This window comes from Chinchilla lanigera, unplaced genomic scaffold (genome assembly GCF_000276665.1).
Source record: "Chinchilla lanigera isolate Chin_1 unplaced genomic scaffold, ChiLan1.0 scaffold00093, whole genome shotgun sequence".
NCBI lineage: Eukaryota > Metazoa > Chordata > Mammalia > Rodentia > Chinchillidae > Chinchilla > Chinchilla lanigera.
This window is the reverse complement of record NW_004955494.1, coordinates 6,488,806-6,497,306: the sequence shown is the minus strand read 5'-3', so window position 1 is coordinate 6,497,306 and position 8,501 is coordinate 6,488,806.

Genomic DNA, 8,501 nt, shown 5'->3' with positions numbered 1-8,501 from the left:
TGTTCTCTCTACATATATATGGTTATAATTTTTCATATAAGAGAAAGCATGAGGTATTTAAGCTTGTGTGTCTGATATACTTCTCTTTTTTTTGGTTTTTCTCTGGTACCGGGAACTGAACTCACGACCTTGCGCTTGCCAGGCAGGCACTTTGCTGCTGAGCTAAATTCCCAGCCCCTGATATACTTCTCTTAATGCTATGGTCTCAAGGTGCATCCATTTTCCTACAAATGACTCAAGGTTAGCCTTCTGACCTCAGACGTAATGATCATTCTCGCATCGACTCACCCACAACTAGCTTCTCTATTTTCTTTGTGTTTTGCTGCTTTATTTAGTCACATTCTTGCAGACATGAAAATGATTATTTCCTGCCTTTATTCCCCAAGCACGGTCAGATCAATCTTTGATGACATTTTATCCATCTTTTATTCCCTATTCAAGCTGCCTTTCAGGCATAACTCCTGGTGGGCTGCCTAGTGTTATACTTTCTTGCCTTTCAGCATAACATTACATTGCTACTCAGGCACCATTCCCCAAAGACTACTTTCTTCAAGTCTACCACTTCTCTGCACCAATTTATCGCTGTCTTATGTCTGAACTCCTCTGTTTGGTGTCAAGTCTCTCAAACCACATTTTTCTCAGATATGCATTTTGTAACCTACTTGTGCTAATCTCTTTCTTAATCCTTGGCTGTTTTTATTGCTATACTTTTATTTACACATTTCTCATTTTCTGAGCATCCTGTGTTTTCCTCTAGCTACAAACTGACAAGCAAAGGACATTCCGTCCTCACCAACATCTTTCTTTATAATTCTACAGTATTCACAGCTGGTGCCAGAGGAGTCATAGCATTTTTCACAGTCCTGGGTTATCTGCTGCTTTGTGTATTTATTTTATGTCCTCTCCACTTATTTACAAGTTATTTGAGGGTATAGATCTACCTATAGAGCTGGTGAACAACTGAAAGAAATGTCCTAGGTTTGGAATAGTTAGAAAATGGATAGATTTGAAAGCGTATCAGTAGAAGTTCAAAAGTTTCTACTAAAGTAAAGGAATCAGCCAATTCACTTTTGTTTTTCCAGTTGATCTGGTTGCAGTGCAGTTGTTGAGATCATATTTTGGAGTGGGCCAGAGAGTCGGAAACTGGAGAGACCACCAATTTAGGGTGTATACCAACTAGAATGAAGGTGCAGCTTATCATTAATTGCCTTTGTATATAGGTGATTAATTTGTCACGCAGCTCTTTGTCTTACATGGGAATGTTGCTAAAACTGTTGTTTCTGTGTCAAAAGCAATCATTAGACTATACTGAGATTCCAGCGCTTTTGGGAGGAACTTTCTGCACTGTCCACATTCTGACATTAGATGGAAGTAGAGAGTTATAGACGTAAAGTCCAAAGATCTGAGGTCACAAAATCTGAAGGCCTAAAGTGCTCTACCATAAGTCAGATACGGGATGAATTTACATTTGAATGCTCAGTCCAACCAGAGATTTGTTTGTTGATTTTTCAGATAATCTTCCCTTGGTTCATTATTTCTCCCCTTTTAATATCATTTATTTTTGTCCTTTTTTTTTTGTCTTTTTGGGACAGGATCTCACTACGCACTTCAGGCTGGCCTAGAGCTCACTTTGTACCCCAGGCTGGCCTTGAACTCATAGCAATCCTGCCTCGGCTTCCTGAGTGCTGGGATTACAGGCGTGCGCCACCACACCCGGCTAGTATCATTTATTTTTGCTCTTCTCTTTGAATTTACTTTCTCCTAATTGCTTTTATTTTACTTTGTTTTCCCTCATGGTTTCTAAACAAAGACACTTTTATTGATTTTACAGCTTTCTTTTGAGCTAACACCTCCATTTGATATTGTAAGTTTTCTTCCAAACACTGTTTTAGTTACTTCCTATAAACTTTGATATACTTTCATTCTCACTTGGTTTGGAGTATTTCTAACTTCCTATTATGGGCTGAACGTTTGTGTGCTCCTCAGATTCATATGCAGAAGCCTTAACTCTGCTATGGTGATGGAGACAAGCCCTTTTGGGGTAATTAAGTTTAGATGTGGCTGTAAAAGTAGGAGTCCTTTGATGGGATTAGTGTTCTAATCAGAAGGGGAAGGGACAACAAAGCTTATTTTTTTCTCCACCATGTGAAATCATGGTAATAAGATTGTACCACAGACAACTAGAACTGAGGATTAAAGAACCCAGAAGCATACATTTCTATTGCTTGTGCTACCCAGTAACAGATATGTTGTTATAGCAGCTGAAAGGGCTAATATATTTCCTTCAAGAATTCATCTTTGACCCAGGGCTTATTTAAAACTATAATATTTTATTTCCAAGTATTGAGATGCTTTCTTTACTGCCTTTCTGTGATTAATTTCCAGTTTAAAAGTGTTTTTATGAGGTGTGATGAAAGCATGGTGAATGGTGCTGCTGAGTGCCGTCCAAAGGAAAGGCAGCTCATGAAACCATCACAGTGAGTCCTCATCCACCTTCTTCAAAGAATCTGGCATCTTGCCATTTCTAGCTCTTCTCCAAAGTAAAAATAAACATGAAAGGTAAATGTTTTGAATTTATTTCAGGATGTTAAGGCAGCCACAGCATGGCAAACTAATACTCAAAAGAGGACTTCCAGACTCGCTTCAGAAGGTTGCAGTAATGATGGGCTAAATGTGTTGGAAGCAAGGGAGAGCACTTTGATGGGACTTAAAGGCAATATGTTTTTTAGCGAATATTTTTTGAAAAATTAAACATTCACAGTACATTTTGATCACACTTTATACTTCATTGACTTTCATTTATATTGTTTTGTCTTGTGATATTTCTACTTTTGGCAGTTACTGGTATTTACTTTGTGGCCTAATGTATGACCATTTTTGTGAATGTTTTGTGTGTTGAAACTATACTCTCTTTTCCAGCTATAAAGATTAATGTTAATCCAGAACAACTTCCTGATTGGTTATGTTATTTAGGTCTTTAATGCACTTACCTACTTTTCTTCACTTAATTTGTCTTGTACTAAAAGTAAGATGTTAAAAATCCTTCTGATGTTTTTATTTACTCATTAAGATTAAACAAAATTTGCATGCAGGTTTTACTTTCTATAAATAACTCCAGAGTTTTTGCTTCTTAAATATTCTTAATTGAAATATCTTTATGTGAATAATAGCTTTCCAAACCAAAAACATACATTTTCATATTTAATAAATTTGGTTTTAATTTTATTTAATGATCACTTCCTCTGTTTTCTTATTAGTTGTAGTTGCCTGGTATATACTTGCAAATTCCTTTATTTTTTGTCTTTCTAAATTGTTTTGGTTTAGTGTGCATCTAGATTATGTTATACAGCAAGGCCTTACACTTGTTTACATGGAGGTACAGTCTGCATTCTCCCTTCAAGTTAGAAGTCAGCAGTAATGGCACAGATCAAAGGTGCCACCAAGTGAGAAACATTTGCGATCTTCCACTTTATGCAACATTTGCTTCTAATCACTGTTCTAGTAGATGTCCGTAGATTGGCTTATGCTAATAGAATTCTCCCACTGAATGTTTACAATGGTTTTAAAACAGTTTGTAAACTCTTTTGCACTTGATGGATAGTTTGGCTGGATATAAAAACCTTGGTTCACACTTTATTCTATCAAGTTTTTTAAAAAAAACTGTTTTAGTTTTGCGTTACTTTGATGTTTTGATTAATATTATTTCAGTCTAATTCTTTTTTTTTTCTGCATTGCTTTTATGTTTTACCTGGAAGACTGACTTTAGAAAACCTATGATGTCTGTCATGGGTAATATTTTAAAAATGTATGCCATGAAATTGATTTTGTGGGTCAATTTTCTATGTATCTTATTGGTCTTTATACCATGTAAATTGAGTTCTCCCATTATATGTATATTGCACAATCAAAATGTACTTCCATTTTTGTTTTCTTTTTATCATTCTTGTGAGTTTTCTGATCAATATTATTTTTGTTTTCTTGACTGTTTTTCTGAATTGCTTTTAACTTTTCCTTGTTATATTTTTATTTTATTTTATTCTTTCTTGGATGTCATGAATTTACTCTGTTTCTTGTGTAATCTCTTTTTATTGTACTGCCCTTCTTTGTTTAATCAATTATCATACTATTCCTTACCTTTTTGCTCATTTCTGTTTTTAATTCTCAAATTTATGATTTTCCACATCCACATGCTACTTGTTTGATAGTATTTAACTTGAATTTTGCCCATTTTTGAATATTTAACTATTGTATTATAGTTTTGTTCTGCATTATCATAAGCTTTGGGTGAGTATATATTATATCACTTGAACTGTTTTCATTTGCATTTGATTTCTTTTTCTAGTAATTTTATATAGATGAAAAACATTTGTATCATATTTCTCTGTATAAGGTTGAAGATTTTTAGTGTTATGATTGTGCTTCAAGTATCTTCCTTTGACAGTGTAGTATAATGTAGATTTTCTACTTGAATATTTGTTTTGAAACAGTTGGAAGAGTATTTATATGACTTTTAACTTTTCATTCTAATTTATTTACCTTTATGTTTACATATCCTAAATATTTCCCTTTTTGCTTATTTTTTACTTTACTGTAGGCTTTTTAAAGGTAGTCTCTCTTTCAGCCTTATTTTTTCTTAGAAATATTCCTTTACTAAAGCTTCTTCTTCATATACTGGGAAGACGTTTAGGTATTTTCATGAAGTCAGGGTTTGGAAATACTAATACAAATTTTAATTCCTTGAAACAAAAGAGATTGACTTTCTTAGTGGTGGTTTCACTCTCTCTTTCACATCTTTCCCTCAAAATTTTACTCTCTACAAAGGTTTATAGCAGAATTTGGAAGATAATTTGGTGGGATCAGCTGATTCTTTTAGTTATATGAAGTTTGAAGTTTTGGCATTCATTATATGAATTTTGAAGTTTTGTTAAGATGAGAGTGAGAGTTTTGTGTAATTTCATTTCGTCTTTTAAAAGCCTATGTTGTGAGTTTGAGACTTCATTCCCTACCACAGCTGAATTGTTAAAATATATATTTACAGATCATAGATATTCTGGTTCATGAAGTCTGAAGTGGGAGGTAAAGCATGTACAATTTTTAAACAATTCTCCAGGACTATTTCTGAGAATATTTATGCTTCAGAATCACTGGTCTGTGTGTCATGTCTCTCTGTGTAGTTAAGGAGGCTTTCATTTTCTTTTGTTTTGGCCACAGAATCAGCTCTTAGTGTGGAGAAAAGTTAATTTTCATGGGGGTGAGAGGGAACAGAAATATGTTTTCTACAATGGCCGGATATATCTAAGAACTCTAATATCTGAGAAATTTTCTAGTTTTAATTAAGTGGATAAAATCTAGAAATACTGAGTCACTTTCTCAGAGTCACATTTTTCAGCAAAGAAATAGCTTGGGTAAAATTCTCTTTATTAAAATGCTTTACAAAGCCACTTGATAATTTTTTTTTCCTTAGCCTAGCACAGAATTGTTGCATGTTAAATGATCTGCACAGGTGACTTAGCTTCAGGTGCTTATAGTATTTTTGATGGAAGTTTGCTTATTCATTCATTTTCTTTTTGTCAGCACCTCTGTCATCAATTTGTGTTATTTATAATCACTGACTGGTGTTTGTAGTGCTGATGTGATATCAAAATCAGTTGAAGTCACTGGCTTCTTTTGCACATCCAGTCTATAATCTTATGACCTTTGGTTTTAAAAATATAACTAAATAAAGTCTTCCCATTCTAGACTCAAAAATATTTGAGCTTATTTTTTGTCATCTTTATGCTGACAATCAGTCTCTCAACTCTACTAAAGTAAGCCTTGTCTTCTACTTTGACCTGTATTAGTAAACTATTCCTGATCTGTTTCCTCATGATCTCTGTAGTAGTTCCAAAGCATCTTTACTCCATCCTTCTCTCATTATTTTTCTGTATTCAACTGCAGCTGCCTTGTCTAAATATGGAGTTTTCCATTGGAGGGAAAGGGAGGGTAGTACTTTAGCAGGTCTGGGGCTGAAAGAATGGGAGTATTTGAATGTTGTGTGGATTTAATAGTCTCATGAAATTGTATGTGGTTGTAAAAAATTAATTACAAAGAAGAAAAAGCTTAGACCATCTGGGGCATATGAGTGGATTGTTGGTTCAAGAGTTTTTCTGGGCTTCTGGTCTCATGAGAAAAATTTTCATTGACTATCTTGTCACTGACACACAAATTTAACTATTGCATGGTTTCTTTTACATAAGAAATACATATATTTATATATATTCCCTCTAAATATTCTCTATGTATTCTCTGTTATATAGAGAGAAAAAGAGAGAAGATGAATAAACAGATTTTATTTTTGAATGGATGAGGGAACAAGAGATGAAAGGAGGGAGGAAATGGGAAGGAAATGAAATATAAAAATTGAATGGATAAATGTTGAAAATAGAGCTTTTGCGAATGGGCAGGAGCCCAAGAGTTGGAAAGACCAGGGAGGAAGTGGAGGGGTAGGGAATTGAAAAACAATTATGATGTAGCATGTGTAAGTACCAACTTCCCATGATAAATGTAATCATTATCTACTGCAAACATGTAGAGTACTAAGACAAAGTAATAATAATAAAAACCCCTGTCACTGACTGGGTACCCATGCTGCTGTCTATGGGTTTAATGTGGTAGGATGATCAATAAGATGAGTTAGACGTGTGAAAGAACCCACTCTATTCATTAGATTTTTAACAGATTTTTCAGAGGCCTTACATGTAATTGAGCTCCACAGTAATATATTTTGGATGTATTGCTATGTATAATTTTTAAATACATGTTTCTTTGGTTCCCTCTTGCTTCCACCAAATTATACTTTATTTTGTAAAAAATAAAACAAAACTTTATGACAAAATAATGAGAGGAATAATAGCTAATATACTGTGTATTATTATCTTCAAAATAGTTACCCAAAGTCAAAATATAAACCAAAATTTTTTACAAAAAGGAAGCAGACAATAACATAAAACTTTCTTTTCAGTGATCCGGTATTATAGTGAAACAAATGAGCCCTTCTATTAAAATATTTTTGAAACAATGAAACATAATTTTGAGGAGTATTTGAATATTTTTTCTTCTTATTTATCACTGTTCTATTTTGCTTTATTTTATTTTATTTTTATTTTTGGTACTGAGAATCAATTTCAGGACCGTGTACTTGCCACACAGGCACTTGTGCCATTGAGCTATACCAATGGCCCCTATTTTGCTCTTTAGTTGTATATTTTTATATATTTTGTGTTTCTCATATAGAAGAAACCATGTGATATCTGAACTTCTGTGTCTGACTTATTTCATGTGACATTATGTTCCCAAGTTGCATCATTTACCTATAAATGCCTCAAATTTATCTTTCCTTGTGGCAGAACAGTGCTCCATTGTATATAAATACCAGTTTCCTTACCCATTCATCTGTTGATCTTGTTTTCAAGATCTAGCTATTATAAATTGTGCTGCTATAAACACAGGTATGCATGTATCCCTGTAATGTGATGATTTTAGCTCTTTTGAGAAAACACTTAGAAAGTGAATAGCTGGGCCAAATGGATTTTCTATTTTTAGTTTTTGAGGAATCTCCACACTGATTTCCATAGTGGTTGTACCAGTTTACATTCCCGTGAGCAATGTAAAAGAGTTCCTTTTTCGCTACATCTTCACCAACATTTGTTATTATGAGAATTTTTTTGATCATAGCCATTTTTTTTTTTTTCTGGGGTAAGATGGTATCTCTGTATCTGTCCATGCCAGAAGCATTTCCCACACAATGAAACAATGCGGTATGTTACAAAGGAGCTTGCAGTGAAGTCGGGCTTGTTCTGTTTGTTTTGCAGAATTGTCAGTAAGTGACAGGTCTGTAGTCCTTCCAGTAATGCATGAAATCAACCATCTTCATTTTTTTAGGCCTCAGAGTTCTAACTTCAGAGGGCATCCAGGCCCAACCAAACTTTCCCACTGTCCAATATATGGAAAAGGAAGCAAGATAGGCCTTATTCAAATACCGTGACTTAGGTTTCAAGTAGTTCTAAAATGAGTCTCTAGTGTCCTCTCTGATTTAGGTCATTTCAATTTTCTAGACTTAAAGAAACTCTAGAGTAGGTCCCAGAACTCATTCCTTTTTCCTCCTCATTAGAATCATTTCTAAGCAGAGTCCCTGAGCTTGTCCAAGTCCCTGATAATCACTCCATTTCAGGTGATACCCTAGAAATGGATGACAGGTAGTCTTTATTGCCATGGTCACGTAGGCAGTATCTGGAAAAAGAAGTGAGAAGCTAAATCAGAAGTAGTTGTTCTCCTGTTTAATAAGGCAGGGATGAAATGAAGTGCAAGTACTCAAGCAGGAGAAATACGTTTCAATAGGCTACTTAGTGATGACAGAACTCAGCAAGGGAACCAATAAAACCCTAAACAGTTCTAGCTCATATGTCCTCTTTACTTCAGAATGGGACTTTATAAGGTCACCAGCAAAATTGAGGACTAAAAAT